The 17,665-nt window shown below is 44.7% G+C and overlaps 1 long non-coding RNA gene across 2 annotated transcripts in view; it reads right to left on the bottom strand.

Annotated features, from left to right (window-relative positions):
• Positions 1–81: 81 nt before the first annotated feature.
• The window catches only part of LOC135513771 (uncharacterized), a 21,987-nt gene continuing 4,403 nt past the window's right edge, over positions 82–17,665 (bottom strand). The window contains exons 3-5 of one of the 2 annotated variants that reach the window (XR_010451577.1): positions 6,943–7,021; positions 6,804–6,839; positions 82–207 (exon numbers count right to left, since the gene is read on the bottom strand). This is a non-coding gene — a long non-coding RNA (uncharacterized LOC135513771). Of the gene's footprint in view, positions 208–6,480; positions 6,553–6,803; positions 6,840–6,942; positions 7,022–17,665 lie in introns of those variants that run through there. The other variant, XR_010451578.1, reaches the window with a different exon arrangement.

Here is a 17,665-nt window from a genome sequence, read left to right as displayed (position 1 = left end):
CTTCCACTGGTCCTGGGGCTGTCAAGGCTCAGATAAGACCTAGATGCAGACAGTTTCAAAGTAACAAAAGTTTATTACAAAAACAGTGGGGCAGGCAAACTACAGGTCAAGGGCAGACAGAGGTCAGTAGTCCAGGGTGGTGTGACAAGGTACAGAACGGCTGGCAGGCTCAGGGCAGGGAGAATGGTCAAAACTAGGAAACAGGAACTAGAGAAAGACAGGAGCACAGGACAAAAACACTGACAGGCTTGACAAAACAAAATGACACTGTCGTGGAAATATTCAGTCAATCATATTTCTCAAATATGTTGCGATGAGTTCAAATAGACTTCTTATTACAACGTAAGAAACGCCGAGCTGGTTCATGAATACAACTCACTTCCTGTCTTGGCACACACTTCTTATACATTCATCCTGCTTACGTCACACAGAGTAACTCCTCTTAGTGACTCATCCCTTCTGGCATTTAGCCACTGTTATCTTATTGCCCTGCACTAATTTTAGTTAGGTTTCACATTAGGGCATGGATCCTTTAGAGCCACCCCAATAGTTAAAAAATACAGGCATGTACTCGCCTTAAGACAGGTGCATGCATGTAGGACCATAGCAACAGTCCTTGGCACTTTACAGAAATAACCAGACATGTCATCCTGCTAACTCCTCTGAAAGGGACAGCCATGTTCTGGAAAAGACCCAAGAGGTGTAACCATAGCAACGGTACATATTAGGCCGTACCACTTGTTACAGAAATCACCAGTCATGTACACCCCACAGACAGGTGCATGTCTAAGATATAGACGATACAGAAGATATAGATATTAATGTCTACATTTGTTTTTGCCAAGAACTGTATATTCAGTAGTGATTTACTTTAACTACATATCCGTGATGCATTTAATACACATCCATAAGCGTCTCATGAAGGTGTTATACTAGGTCCCAACCGCATTATCACAGCTTAATGAAATACATCCATAGCATATCTATAGCGCATTCATGTCATGCTATGCAAGCGCATATTTAGGTATCTTAATCGATGCATCATTACCATGACAGCGGTGTCGTCATTATGGCTGTTCTCAAAAGTGTGCTTTTTCAGAAGCAGAAGGTAAGTCACGGGCCTATACCAGCAGGTGGGGGAAATGGGGCTGGTACAGGTTATATATCAGCACAATTTTCAACATGTGGTTTGGCCTTTTGGCATATTCACTAACACTGGTATGGCAGAAGCACACTTTTGAGAACAGCCATAATGATGACACTACGCTGTCATTGATGACACTACGCTGTCATTGCAATAATGCATTTACAGTGTTAAGATACCTAAATAAGCGCTTGCATAGCATGACATGGGGCGGCAGGGTCGCCTAGTAGTTAGGGCGTTGGACTAGAAACCGGAAGGTTTCAAGTTCAAACCCCCGAGCTGACAAGGTACAAATCTGTCGTTCTGTCCCTGAACAGGCAGTTAACCCACTGTTCCTAGGCCGTCATTGAAAATAAGAATTTGTTCTTAACTGACTTGCCTGGTTAAATAAAGGTAAAATAAAATGAAAAAAATGAATGCGCTATAGATATAGAAAGACTTGAGGAACTGCTGTACAGGTTCAGAGTTGTTGGGGATGAAGATCGCATGAATCAAGTGACGACTGTGTTATGTACTTGAGTGAAGACCCAAAAGCGGTTTTAACAGAAAACAGAGTTCTTTAATGAAAAACAGGAATGGCATAAATCCTCTTCCAACGTTGACAATGGAACAAAAAGAACATAGTATTGTGCAGGATGCACCTGCCAGGCAGACTCCGACAGGATAGGACAAGGTGGAAGCAAACGAGACGACAGCTTGCTTCTGGCATCAAAAACACAAACAAGAATCAGACACTGAAAGTAGCAGGAACAGAGAGAGAAATAGAGACCTAATCAGAGGGGGAAGAGAGAACAGGTGTGAAAGAGTGAATGAGCTAGTTAGGGGAGATGTAGAACAGCTGAAGAATGAGAGACAGAGAAGGTAACCTAAAAAGACCAGCAGAGAGAGACAGAGTGAAGAGAAAGGACAGGAACAGACATAACAAGACATGACAGTACCCCCCCACTCACCGAGCGCCTCCTGGCGCACTCGAGGAGGAAACCTGGCGGCAACGGAGGAAATCATCGATCAGCGAACGGTCCAGCACGTCCCGAGAGGGAACCCAACTCCTCTCCTCAGGACCGTACCCCTCCCAATCCACTAGGTACTGATGACCACGGCCCCGAGGGCGCATGTCCAAAATCTTACGAACCCTGTAGATGGGTGCGCCCTCGACAAGGATGGGGGGGGAGGGACGAGCGGGGGCGCGAAGAACGGGCTTAACACAGGAGACATGGAAGACCGGGTGAACGCGACGAAGATAGCGCGGGAGAAGAAGTCGCACTGCGACAGGATTAATGACCTGGGAAATACGGAACGGACCAATGAACCGCGGGGCCAACTTGCGAGAAGCTGTCTTAAGGGGAAGGTTCTGAGTGGAGAGCCATACTCTCTGACCGCAACAATATCTAGGACTCTTGGTCCTACGCTTATTAGCGGCCCTCACAGTCTGCGCCCTATTACGGCAAAGTGCCGACCTGACCCCCTTCCAGGTGCGCTCGCAACGCTGGACAAAAGCCTGAGCGGAGGGGACGCAGGACTCGGCGAGCTGAGATGAGAACAGCGGAGGCTGGTACCCGAGGCTACTCTGAAAAGGAGATAGACCGGTAGCAGACGAGGGAAGCGAGTTGTGGGCGTACTCTGCCCAGGGGAGCTGTTCTGACCAAGACGCAGGGTTACGAAAAGAAAGACTGCGTAAAATGCGACCAACAGTCTGATTGGCCCGTTCGGCTTGACCGTTAGACTGGGGATGAAAGCCGGACGAGAGACTGACGGAAGCCCCAATCAAACGGCAAAACTCCCTCCAAAATTGAGACGTGAACTGCGGGCCTCTGTCGGAAACGACGTCAGACGGAAGGCCATGAATTCGGAAAACATTCTCGATAATGATCTGAGCCGTCTCCTTAGCAGAAGGGAGCTTAGCGAGAGGAATGAAATGAGCCGCCTTAGAGAATCTATCGACAACCGTAAGAATAACTGTCTTCCCCGCTGATGAAGGCAGTCCGGTGATGAAATCTAAAGCGATGTGAGACCACGGTCGAGAGGGAATGGGAAGCGGTCTGAGACGGCCGGCAGGAGGAGAGTTCCCAGATTTAGTCTGCGCGCAGACCGAACAAGCGGCGACAAATCGCGCGTCACGTTCCCGAGTGGGCCACCAGAAACGCTGGCGAATGGAAGCGAGCGTACCCCGAACGCCGGGGTGGCCGGCTAACTTGGCAGAGTGGGCCCACTGAAGAACGGCCGGACGAGTAGGAACGGGAACGAACAGAAGGTTCCTAGGACAAGCTCGCGGCGACGGAGTGTGAGCGAGTGCTTGCTTTACCTGCCTCTCAATTCCCCAGACAGTCAACCCGACAACACGCCCTTCAGGGAGAATCCCCTCGGGGTCGGTGGAGACCTCAGAAGAACTGAAGAGACGAGATAAAGCATCAGGCTTGGTGTTTTTTGAGCCCGGACGATAAGAAATAACAAACTCGAAACGAGCGAAAAACAGAGCCCAACGAGCCTGACGCGCATTAAGTCGTTTGGCTGAACGGATGTACTCAAGGTTCCTATGGTCAGTCCAAACGACAAAAGGAACGGTCGCCCCCTCCAACCACTGTCGCCATTCGCCTAGGGCTAAGCGGATGGCGAGCAGTTCGCGATTACCAACATCATAGTTACGTTCTGACGGCGATAAGCGATGAGAGAAAAACGCGCAAGGATGGACCTTGCCGTCAGAGAGAGAGCGCTGAGAAAGAATGGCTCCCACGCCCACCTCTGACGCGTCAACCTCAACAACAAACTGACTAGAGATGTCAGGTGTAACAAGAATAGGTGCGGATGTAAAACGATTCTTAAGAAGATCAAAAGCTCCCTAGGCGGAAACGGACCACTTAAAGCACGTCTTAACAGAAGTAAGGGCTGTGAGGGGAGCTGCCACCTGACCGAAATTACGGATGAAACGACGATAGAAATTAGCGAAGCCCAGAAAGCGCTGCAGCTCGACGCGTGACTTAGGAACGGGCCAATCAATGACAGCCTGGACCTTAGCGGGATCCATCTTAATGCCCTCAGCGGAAATAACGGAACCGAGAAAAGGGACAGAGGCGGCATGAAAAGTGCACTTCTCAGCCTTCACATAAAGACAGTTCTCCAAAAGGCGCTGGAGGACGCGTCGCACGTGCTGAACATGAATCGAGAGAGACGGTGAAAAAATCAGGATATCGTCCATGTAAACGAAAACAAAAATGTTCAGCATGTCTCTCAGGACGTCGTTAACTAGTGCCTGAAAGACAGCTGGAGCGTTAACGAGGCCGAAAGGAAGAACCCGGTATTCAAAGTGCCCTAACGGAGTGTTAAACGCCGTCTTCCACTCGTCCCCCTCCCTGATGCGCACGAGATGGTAGGCGTTACGAAGGTCCAATTTGGTGAAAAACCTGGCTCCCTGCAGGATCTCGAAGGCTGAAGACATAAGAGGAAGCGGATAACGATTCTTAACTGTTATGTCATTCAGCCCTCGATAATCCACGCATGGGTGCAGGGACCCGTCCTTCTTCTGAACAAAAAAAAACCCCGCTCCGGCGGGAGAGGAGGAGGAGACTATGGTACCGGCGTCGAGCGAAACCGACAAATAATCCTCGAGAGCCTTACGTTCGGGAGCCGACAGAGAGTATAATCTACCCCGGGGGGAGTAGTTCCCGGAAGGAGATCAATACTACAGTCATACGACCGGTGTGGAGGGAGAGAAGTGGCCTTGGAACGACTGAACACCGTGCGCAGATCGTGATACTCCTCCGGCACCCCTGTCAAATCGCCAGGCTCCTCCTGTGAAGAAGAGACAGAGGAAACAGGAGGGATAGCAGACATTAAACAGGTCACATGACAAGAAACATTCCAGGATAGGATAGTATTACTAGACCAATTAATAGAAGGGTTATGGCGCACTAGCCAGGGATGACCCAAAACAACAGGTGTAAAAGGTGAACGAAAAATTAAAAAAGAAATGGTTTCGCTATGATTACCAGAGACAGTGAGGGTTAAAGGCAGCGTCTCACGCTGAATCTTGGGGAGAGAACTACCATCTAAAGCGAACAAGGCCGTGGGCTCCCCTAACTGTCTGAGAGGAATGTCATGTTCCCGAGCCCAGGTCTCGTCCATAAAACAGCCCTCCGCCCCAGAGTCTATCAAGGCACTGCAGGAAGCAGATGAACCGGGCCAGCGGAGATGGACCGGAAAGGTAGTGCGTGATCCAGAAGGAGAGGCCTGAGTAGTTGCGCTCACCAGTAGCCCTCCCCTTACTGATGAGCTCTGGCTTTTACTGGACATGAGGTGACAAAATGACCAGCGGAGCCGCAGTAGAGACAGAGGCGATTGGTGATTCTCCGTTCCTTCTCCTTGGCCGAGATGCGGATACCCCCAGCTGCATAGGCTCAGCATCCGAGCCGGCGGAGGAGGGTGGCAGTGATGCGGCAGGTGGCAGTGATGTGGAGAGGGGAGCAACGGAGAACGCGAGCTCCTTTCCACGAGCTCGGCGACGAAGATCAAACCGTCGCTCTATGCGAATAGCGAGGGCTATTAAGGAGTCCAGACTGGAAGGAACCTCCCGGGAGAGGATCTCATCCTTAACCTCGACGAGGAGACCCTCCAGAAAACGAGCGAGCAAAGCCGGCTCGTTCCAGTCACTAGAGGCAGCGAGAGTGCGAAACTCAATAGAATAATCCGTTATGGATCGATTCCCCTGACATAGGGAAGACAGGGCCCTGGAAGCCTCCTCCCCAAAAACAGAACGGTCAAAAACCCGTATCATCTCCTCCTTAAAGTCCTGAAACTGGTTAATACACTCAGCCCTCGCCTCCCAGATTGCCGTGCCCCACTCACGCGCCCGTCCGGTAAGGAGAGAAATGACGTAGGCGATGCGGGCTGCGCTCCTGGAGTAAGTGTTGGGCTGGAGAGAGAACACCACATCACACTGAGTGAGGAATGAGCGGCACTCAGTGGGCTCCCCAGAGTAACAGGGCGGGTTGTTGATCCTGGGCTCCGGAGACTCGGAAACCCTGGAAGTGGGCGGTGGATCGAGGTGGAGTTGGTGAACCTGTCTTGTGAGGTCGGAGACTTGGACGGCCAGGGTCTCAACGGCATGTCGAGCAGCAGACAATTCCTCCTCGTGTCTGCCTAGCATCGCTCCCTGGATCTCGACGGCGGAGTGAAAAGGGTCCGGAGCCGCTGGGTCCATTCTTGGTCTGATTCTTCTGTTATGTACTTGAGTGAAGACCCAAAAGCGGTTTTAACAGAAAACAGAGTTCTTTAATGAAAAACAGGAATGGCATAAATCCTCTTCCAACGTTGACAATGGAACAAAAAGAACGTAGTATAGTGCAGGATGCACCTGCCAGGCAGACTCCGACAGGATAGGACAAGGTGGAAGCAAACGAGACGACAGCTTGCTTCTGGCATCAAAAACACAAACAAGAATCAGACACTGAAAGTAGCAGGAACAGAGAGAGAAATAGAGACCTAATCAGAGGGGGAAGAGAGAACAGGTGTGAAAGAGTGAATGAGCTAGTTAGGGGAGATGTAGAACAGCTGAAGAATGAGAGACAGAGAAGGTAACCTAAAAAGACCAGCAGAGAGAGACAGAGTGAAGAGAAAGGACAGGAACAGACATAACAAGACATGACAGACTGACAGGCACATTTACCTGGGTTGAGGTGGGAAGCCTCTGGGCAGGGATTCACTGTCAACAAACAATAATCATTCAAAGAGCATTTACAACGAAACATCTATGGAACCGGCATTATTGTTATTATTCACTTCAAGTAGTTGTAGGATGAGCTTACTTTTTATTTCCCCCCTGGATGGGAAGCCATGGTCAACGGGCATCCATCTCCTTCTCTCTATGGTGTCACTGACTTCGCTCTAAAGAAGCAAAAACAAAAATGTCCTCCCTGTGATGGAGTGAGGCGTCAAGCCACAGAAACTAGAATAAAAGGGTAAAAACACAATCTACATTCAAACATGTCATACATAATTAGACTGTGGAATAAACATATTTATATTTACATTTTGCATAATGCTTTAAGTCAAAGCACAGTCCCCATCATCCCTCTGAGGAAACTGGAAGAGACGCTACTGAACCAGGAGAACTTTGCCTCATAGGAAAGTGACTTTCTAGGCCAGAGATGTGGAAACTATAGGCCTAATGTCATATTTAAGGGGTAAAATGTTGACAACAACAACATGAAAATTCATTTCTCAGACAACGTAAGTCCCCTCTAACTATTCAGAAGGAAACTCCTGAATAACAAGCACTTTACCCTGTGAGGATCTGACATTGTGGGGCAGAGTTCACTCCTGAATAACAAGCACTTTACCCTGTGAGGATCTGACATTGTGGGGCAGAGTTCACTCCTGAATAACAAGCACTTTACCCTGTGAGGATCTGACATTGTGGGGCAGAGTTCACTCCTGAATAACAAGCACTTTACCCTGTGAGGATCTGACATTGTGGGGCAGAGTTCACTCCTGAATAACAAGCACTTTACCCTGTGAGGATCTGACATTGTGGGGCAGAGTTCACTCCTGAATAACAAGCACTTTACCCTGTGAGGATCTGACATTGTGGGGCAGAGTTCACTCCTGAATAACAAGCACTTTACCCTGTGAGGATCTGACATTGTGGGGCAGAGTTCACTCCTGAATAACAAGCACTTTACCCTGTGAGGATCTGACATTGTGGGGCAGAGTTCACTCCTGAATAACAAGCACTTTACCCTGTGAGGATCTGACATTGTGGGGCAGAGTTACTAGGGGGACAAGTGTAAATGCAGTCAATGTTAACATCTTTGAGGTAATGATATATTTCAGACATATTCACTAAATATATGACTAACATCTGAATGCACAGTATACTTAAATACATGTACTTGTAAAATGGCAACGTCAAATCAATTTATTGAAGATTTGTTGTTCATTATGACATACAAACACACACTGTAAACATGTATGTAGCATTTCGCTACACTCGCATTAACATCTGATAACCATGTGTATGTGACAAATAAAAAAAATAGATTTGAATTTATGATGAAATGTGTATCACCCCATCAATGTTTGATTTAGCACAGATGCCTGTTACGAGCAATATTTCTTCAAGCACTATATGATATCATAGACATTCAAAACTATTTGCAATCAAAAAGTGCTTGAAGAAAGTGCAATATTACAACAGCAAAGAAGTTATTGAAAACAATTAACCCCCCCCACTCGGACGTCATTGTACGCACGATAGATGAGCACAATACTATGTACTGATAATTTAAAAAAAATCACACTGGGTGACATTCCTGAGCTCAATAACAAAAACAATAGAGACCGTGTGTCAGGCATAGGCGTATAGGTGGCAGGGAAGTCAGGCGCAGGAGAGTCAAACGGAGTGTAAAATGGAGTCTTTTAATAAAGTCCACGTAACATGCTCCATAACACTAAAATGTACACAAGCAAACAAACATGGGTACGGGGACCCGACGCGCACCAATACAACAAGAAACTACACTGACAATAAAACAATCTCTGACAAAGACATGAGGGGAAACAGAGGGTTAAATACACAACAGGTAATGAATGGGATTGAAAACAGGTGTGTGGGAAGACAAGACAAAATGGATCAATGATGGCTAGAAGACCGGTGACATCGAACGCCGAGCACCGCCCGAACAAGGAGAGGCAACGACTTCGGTAGAAGTCGTGACACCGTGGTGGGGCAGCCAAAAACAATAGAGGCCGTGGTGGGGCTGCCAAAAACAATAGAGGCCGTGGTGGGGCTGCCAAAAACAATAGAGACCCTGGTGGGGCTGCCAAAAACAATAGAGACCGTGGTGGGGCTGCCAAAAACAATAGAGACCGTGGTGGGGCTGCCAAAAACAATAGAGACCGTGGTGGGGCTGCCAAAAACAATAGAGACCGTGGTGGGGCTGCCAAAAACAATAGAGGCCGTGGTGGGGCTGCCAAAAACAATAGAGACCGTGGTGGGGCTGCCAAAAACAATAGAGACCGTGGTGGGGCTGCCAAAAACAATAGAGACCGTGGTGGGGCTGCCAAAAACAATAGAGACCGTGGTGGGGCTGCCAAAAACAATAGAGACCGTGGTGGGGCTGCCAAAAACAATAGAGGCCGTGGTGGGGCTGCCAAAAACAATAGAGACCGTGGTGGGGCTGCCAAAAACAATAGAGACCGTGGTGGGGCTGCCAAAAACAATAGAGACCGTGGTGGGGCTGCCAAAAACAATAGAGACCGTGGTGGGGCTGCCAAAAACAATAGAGACCGTGGTGGGGCTGCCAAAAACAATAGAGACCCTGGTGGGGCTGCCAAAAACAATAGAGACCGTGGTGGGGCTGCCAAAAGCAATAGAGACCGTGGTGGGGCTGCCAAAAACAATAGAGGCCGTGGTGGGGCTGCCAAAAACAATAGAGACCGTGGTGGGGCAGCCAAAAACAATAGAGGCCGTGGTGGGGCTGCCAAAAACAATAGAGACCGTGGTGGGGCTGCCAAAAACAATAGAGACCGTGGTGGGGCTGCCAAAAACAATAGAGACCGTGGTGGGGCTGCCAAAAACAATAGAGACCGTGGTGGGGCAGCCAAAAACAATAGAGACCGTGGTGGGGCAGCCAAAAACAATAGAGACCGTGGTGGGGCAGCCATGGCTCGGTTTCCCAATGCCGCGGATCTCAGCTTTAAAAGTTCTTTATAAATGTGTGAATAACTAGCTTACTAACATTTACAAATGTGGGAGTAATGATTAATAAATTATACATAAACTATTTACTAACCTATTATACATGATTTTTTTACAAGGTGTTATTATATATAAAGTGGTGGCAATTTGCATATATATATATATATATATATATAACATTTTAAAAAACGTATTTGTTTTTCTGAGAAGTATGTTAAAATCGTTTATTTTTCTGTATTTGAATATAAATGCCTTTAGTTTATCCTTCACATGAAACTACCTCAACTATGTAAAAAAATACAAATAGAATAAACTTCAAAATATCACTATTTTCCGCCCAGATCCAATATGCAATAATACCATATCAAAGCATACACTGTGATGGGCCTTCTGATTCAGCGGAAAGATGAACAATTCACCCACAGATGTTCACAAAGGTCAAATCTCTATCCTGATAGGGGATAATGTTCAACGTCAAACAGAGCAACACTGAGAAACCTATTAAAATGTTGTATAACTTACCCTGAGACTCAGCGATATGACGTTGCCACGAGCAGCATCGCAGATATTCAGATGAGCGTAATGCGGGAAAACGGATGTATCTGCGCGGGACTGTGCACAGGGTGGTACACGCTGCTACCATGTGGTAGCTATAGGACCAAAACAGCGGAGAAGTTTATCCTCGGGCTTCAACGCTCTTAACTGTTACAGAAATCAGCCCGATGTTGCTGTTTACATCTTACATTTTCTTTAACACATCCTGCCCACATTTTGTTTATTGCAGACCATGTGACTTCTTATCCTTAGGCTAAGTTTATACCCCCAAAAATGTCTTAGCACCATTTTTTTCTAAGAGTGCATGGGCAGGATGTGGCTATCTAGAACCTAAAAGGGTTCTTGGGCTGTCCCTATTGAAGAACCCTTTCTACGGAGGGTTCTACATGGTACCAAAAAGGGCTTTCCTATGGGGACAGCTGAAGATCCCTTTTGAATTTAAAAAAAAATTATGTGTAGGCCTGTTATGTATACATTGAGTATACAAAACATTAGGAACACCTTCATCATATTGAGTTTTGCCCTCAGAACAGCTTCAATTCATGGACTCTACAAGCTGCCGAAAGCGTTCCACATGGATGCTGGCCCATGTTGACTCCAATGCTTCCCACAGGTGTGTTTAAGTTGGCTGGATGTTTTATTGGGTGGTGAACCAGGTCCCCAAGGAAACAGTGGCCTCTATCACTCTTAAATGGAAGAAGTTGGGAACCACCAAGACTGAGTGGCCAGATGGAAGCCACTCCTCAGTAAAAGGCACATGACAGCCCATTTAGAGTTTGCCAAAAGACAGCTAAAGACTCTCAGACCATGAGAAACAAGATTCTCTGGTCTGATGAAACCAAGATTGAACTCCTTGGCCTGAATGCCAAGCGTCACATCTGGAGGAAACGTGGCACCATCCCTACGGTGAAGCGTGGTGGCAGCATCATGCTGTGGGGATGTTTTTCAGCGGCAGGGACTGAGAGACTAGTCAGGAACGAGGGAAAGATGAACGGAGCAAAGTACAGAGAGATCCTTGATGAAAAAGTGCTCCATAGCGCTCAGACTGGGGGTGAAGGTTCACCTTCCAACAGGAAAACGACCCTAAGCACACATCCAAGACGACACAGGAGTGGCTTCGGGACAAGTGTTTGAATGTCCTTGAGTGGCCCAGCCAAAGCCTGATCTTGAACCTGATCGAACATCTCCAGAGAGTCCTGAAAATAGCTGTGCAGCGACGCTCCCCATCCAACCTGACAGAGCTTGAGAGAATCTGCAGAGAAGAATGGGAGGAACTCCCCAAATCCAGGTTTGCCAAGCTTGTTGCGTCATACCCAAGAAGACTCAAGGCTGTAATAATCACTGCCAAAGGTGCTTCAACAAAGTACTGAGTAATGGGTCTGAATACTTATGTAAATGTGATATTTCAGATTTTTATTTTGAATAAATTTGCTAAAATTTCTAAAAACCTGTTTTTGCTTTGTCATTATGGGTTTTTGTGTAGATTGATGAGGGGGAAAAAATAATTTCATCCACTTTAGAATAAGGCTGTAAAGTAACAAAATGTGGAAAAAGTCAAGTGGTCTGAACTTTCCGAATTCACTACGTCTCTCTACTCTGAGTGGGAATAGTTGGGAACAGATTTCCAAAATGAAAATCACTTACAAATGATTTCCTGGTGTATTTTTTGCTCAGAAAACATGGTGGCCAAATAAAACCACCCATGGGCCAAATTCAGCCCAGGGGCTGCCAGTTGGGGAACCCTGGTGTAGGCTCTAGAGAAGGAATTGGCAACTTTGATGGAGTTGGGGACCACAAAAAAATGGAACTCATCATGAGTAGCGATACCCACATCCATACCGACGCGCAAAATGTTTTGGCGTCCATCCTGACAGCTGTCACGCCCTGACAGGGTGGGAAACTCTATGTTCTTTATTTCTATGTTTTGGCCAGGTATGGTTCTCAATCAGGGACAGCTGTCTATCGTTGTCTCTGAATCGGAATCATACTTAGGCAGCCTGTTTTGCCACCTTAGTTTTGTGGGATGTTGTTTTTGTACAACTCTTGTAGCCTACGGAACGGGACGGTCATTTTGGTTTCACTTTGTTATTTTGTTGCTGGATCTCATTTAAGTAAATATGATGACCACAAATTATGCTGTGCCTTGGTCTCCTTCAAGCAACGCACGTTACAACAGCGAAGAGGGGATTTAAAAAAGAAAAAGTTAATTTCCTCCAATTCTGCACATTTTGCCATGGGGCGTAGAGATAATGTTCCAGTTTTTAAGCAAGATTGCTGCAATTCTACACATTTTGGCATCGGGAGAGAGAATATTTAGAAATGTTCTAACTAATTTCATGCAATTCTACACATTTTGCCATAGGGTGGAGGCAAATGTTTGCAGTTTTTAATATGATAACTGATGATCAATGGGCCTCCCCCTCGGTCGGTAATTCAACCAGCTTCATGAGGAATGCTTTTCCAACAGTCTTGAAGGAGTTCCCACATATGCTTAGCACTTGTTGGCTGCTTTTCCTTCACTCTGCGGTCCAACTCATACCAAGCCATCTCAATTGGGTTGAGGTCGGATGATTGTGGAGGCCAGGGTCATTGTCCTGTTGAAAAACAGATGATAGTCCCACTATGCGCAAACCAGATGAGATGGCTTAGCCATGCTGGTTAAGTGTTCCTTGACTTCTAAATAAATCACTGACAGTGTCACCAGCAAATCACCATCACACCTTCTCCTCCTTACTTCACGGTGAGAACCACACATGCGGAGATCATCTGTTCACCTTCTCTGCATCTCACAAAGACACGGAGGGTGGAACCAAAAATCACAAAATTGGACTTATCAGACCAAAGGACAGATTTCCACCGGTCTAATGTCCATTGCTCGTGTTTCTTGGCCCAAGCAAGTCTCTTCTTCTTATTGGTGTCCTTTAGTAGTGGTTTCTTTTCAGCAATTTGACCGTAAAGGCCTGATTCACGCAGTCTCCTCTGAACAGTTGATGTTGAGATGTGTCTGTTACTTGAACACTGTGAGGCGCAATCTGAGGTGCAGTTAATTGCCGATATCTGAGGCTGGTAACTCTAATGAACTTATCCTCTGCAGCAGAGGTAACTCTGGGTCTTCTTTTCCTGTTGCGGTCCTCACGAGAGCCAGTTTCATCATAGCGCTTGATGGTTTTTGCGACCTTCATGTCTTAAATTAATGATGGACTGTCGATTTTCATTGCTTATTTGAGCTGTTCTTGCCACAAATTAACTTTTAACAAGGCACACCTATTAATGTAAATGCATTCCTGGTGACTACCTCATGAAGCTGGTTGAGAGAATGCCATCAGTGTGCAAAGCTGTGATCAAGGCAAAGGGTGGCTACTTTGAAGAATCTCAAATATAAAATATATTTTGATTTGTTTGACACTATTTTGGTTACAACATGATTCCATAAGAGTTATTAGTGTTGATGTCTTCACTATTATTCTACAATGTAGAAAATAGTAAAAAAAAAATAAAGAAAAACCCTGGAATGACTAGGTGTTCAAACTTTTGACTGGTAATGTGTATAAATATATATGTATAACGGCATTCAGAGGTGGAAGAAGGATCGGACCAAAGCGCGGTAAGTGTTCGTCTTTTTTTAAAATGAAACTTAACACTTCAAAATACAAAACAACAAAGTGAAAACCGAAACAGTTCTATCTGGTGCAGACACACAAAGACTGAAAATAACCACCCACAAAACACAATAGAACACAGGCTACCTAAATATGGTTCTCAATCAGAGACAACGATTGACAGCTGCCTCTGATTGAGAACCATATCAGGCCAAACACAGAAATAGTTTTTCTCTGATTTTCTAACATAGACAACCCACCCAACTCACGCCCTGACCATACTAAAACAAAAGACAAAACAAAGGAACAAAGGTCAGAACGTGACAATATGTGTGTATTTATTTTGTATTATTGGTCCGTAGGCCTACAAAAGGGGTGCCGAAGCCCACGAGCCAACAGTTGTCCATCTCTGCTCTAGAGCTTACTCTACTTACCCCTTTAAAGTAGGATACATATGCAAATAAAAGATGACTGGTCATTGGTCAGAATAATCGGATCAGATTGTGATGTCATGATCTGGGCCAAAAACTCCATCCCACCTGAACAGGCTGAAATTCCATGATTTTTTTCAATCACCTCATACACTAAAAAGGGAATTTTATCATAGTTTTCACAATTTCAGAGTGTTATTTTGACCTCATAGTGTGGAAATATAATTTAATATCAGGTAGCCTAGTGGTTAGAGCATTGGACTAGTAACCGGAAGTTTGCAAGATCCCAATCCCAATCCCTGAGCTGACAAGGTAAAAATCTGTCGTTCTGCCCCTGAACAAGGCAGTTAGCCCAGGGTAGGCCGTCATTGAAAATAAGAATTTGTTCTTAACTGACTTGCCTAGTTCAATAAAGGTAAAATTAAAATAATAAAATAAAAAATTATCAAAAACACACATCTTTAAGATATTTCCTAATTTCTCTCCGTCATGAAGTTGGAGTATAATGAAAGTTGACAGACCTAACAAGTAATGGTACAACTTTCAATTAGTTCTAGGGTTTTTACTGAGTGTTCAAAAAATATTATCAAGATTAGGATTAGGTTTCACGGCACACCTGACACCTGACAGTTCCTCAAGGCACACCAGTTGAAAACCACTGGAGTAGAGTATAGTTCGGGAGAGTACAGTATAATGTACTGTGTTGTTCTGTACTGTACTGAACTATACTGTACTCTACTGTACTGAACTGTAATGTGCTCTGCTGTACTGTACTCTACTGTGCTGTCCAAACTTGTGAAGAATAGACATCTGTGATTGGTTCAGAGTTGTCTGGACCAACCAAATGTGGTCTTGTTTGGGTGCAGAGCTCATTAGAATAATAGCCAGTGTGTTGAATAATACTCATACTGTATATGCAAAGGATGATAATGCATATTCCTACCATTGTATACGTTTTCAGGATACATCACCATGAAGAGAATGACATTCATATCCATAATTATGCAATTCTCTGTGGTACAGATCAGGTAGCCATGATGCAATTCAGTTACCATAATTCTGTTACCGGGTGTAAATCAAATCAAATGTATTTATATAGCCCTTCGTACATCAGCTGATATCTCAAAGTGCTGTACAGAAACCCAGCCTAAAACCCCAAACAGCAAGCAATGCAGGTGTAGAAGCACGGTGGCTAGGAAAAACTCCCTAGAAAGGCCAAAACCGAGGAAGAAACCGCGAGAGGAACCAGGCTATGTGGGGTGGCCAGTCCTCTTCTGGCTGTGCCGGGTGGAGATTATAACAGAACATGGCCATGGCAGGGTAGCCTAGTGGTTAGAGTTTTGGACTAGTTACCGGAAGGTTGTTCAAATCCCCGAGCTGACAAGGTACAAATCTGTCGTTCTGCCTCTGAACAGGCAGTTAACCCACTGTTCCTAGGCTGTCATTGAAAATAAGAATTTGTTCTTAACTGACTTGCCAAGTAAAATAAAGGTAAAAAAAAAGGTTCATAAATTATCACTTGTTGAAGTTCAATTTGTTTTTGGAAAAAAAAACTTTGCATCTCCAGTAAATGTGTTTTAGTGAAATGTTTTGTCTACATTTTTCTAAGTAGTCTGAGTAGTCAATGAGTTGCACAGTTTGTTTACACTTTGAAATCAATGTTGTTTTTTTACATACATTTTAAAGTGAAAAAAAAAATTGTGAGTAACAGTACAATTCCGTTACCGTGGAATCCATAAAAGTTTTAATATCATATGAAACGAAGACACAGTTAACATAAACATTTCAATAATTTTCACTGAATATATCATCAAATTGATTTTTATTTCAGGTTTATATTTTAAAATGTGCCTCGTAGTAGTATTTCTACATCTTAAAAGAAAACAATGACAAAATGATTTGGTTTGTAGCGAATTCCAAATTCATTGAGAAGAGTAGCTAGATCGATAATGTAACTTAGAGATATATATATAGTCTGTACTGTTGCTCATAAACACTAAAAGCTTGAATGCATTTATTTCACAGTATCTGATGACTTTAGTCATGTTCATGATCATACCTTGATGAATTTTGGATAGAATCCTCCACGAAACTGCTATTCAGATCTTAGCACAGGCATTTGATTTTGTATGTATTACAATATTGACAATTTTTTATTAAATTGTTGATATTAAAGGGCCAATCTGCAGTTGAAACAATAACACAAATAGTGTCCCCCGACACGGTTTCTATAAAAAGCTAAGGGATAGGGCTGGAGAAATGTAATCACTCTTAAATTTATAGACAGGTATGGATGCGAGGACTGACCCTCCAAGAAATCAAAATGATAGTTTTCACCGTGTTTTCAGAATATATATTGGTTGAATACATTTACTTTGTTTACAAACATTGGAGTAAAACAAGCTTATACTTTGGGTTATGATTGGGTACGAAAGTTCAACTAAGCTCATGAGGCAATTCTAAGTTATATTCTTCAAGAATAAATGGGTACATTTCATATATTTCATATAAGTCAAAAAATGGATGTATCAACTGATTGCCCCTTTAAGACATGAAAATATACAAAAATTATGAAAATGCTGTTGTTTTCGGCTGCAGTTGTGTTATGTATGGCCACTAAGGACATTTCTCAGAAGACCTTGTGGGGAAACTGTGAGAGACCTCACTGAACCAAGATTCTCAGAACAATTTGACTTTCTGGGCCAGAGATATTAAAACTGTAATGTTATTTTTAAGGGGTAAAATGCAGGGGCGCTACTTTAGTTTTAGAAGTGGGGGGGGGGGGGGTCTGGGGCTCCTCCCCAATAATTTTTTAGTCCATCTGAACATCATGTCCTGCATTTTTACACAATCCAATATGCGACAACCCACAGGACAGCAGAACCCCAGAGCCAGGACTGAGCAGCCCAGCAACTAGAGATTGCCTAAATAGGTATCTCCCCTGACGTGGGCATGTTTTCCATACAGACTCCTTTAGCCGTACTGTATTCCATATAACACATCCAGACCTTATGAAAGTTTCCCAGTAAACCCTTACCCTAGTGATGCATAACGACATTGAGGGAGGATAACCAACTTTCCAATTAATGGCAATGCATTTCTTAGTCGCTATAAATGATTGGATACACAGTTTCTTCAGATAAGTCTCCAGTATCAACATTTCCAAGCAAACAAAAACAGGGAGAAGGGAGAATCTGTAAACATGCTGAAACATACTCTTTGCCAGAATTCAGCCCCTTTTGTG

This window comes from Oncorhynchus masou, chromosome 25, assembly GCF_036934945.1.
Source record: "Oncorhynchus masou masou isolate Uvic2021 chromosome 25, UVic_Omas_1.1, whole genome shotgun sequence".
In the NCBI taxonomy this organism is placed as follows: domain Eukaryota; kingdom Metazoa; phylum Chordata; class Actinopteri; order Salmoniformes; family Salmonidae; genus Oncorhynchus; species Oncorhynchus masou.
Note: the sequence above shows the minus strand (reverse complement) of the source record. Positions and strands in the feature narration are given on the sequence as shown.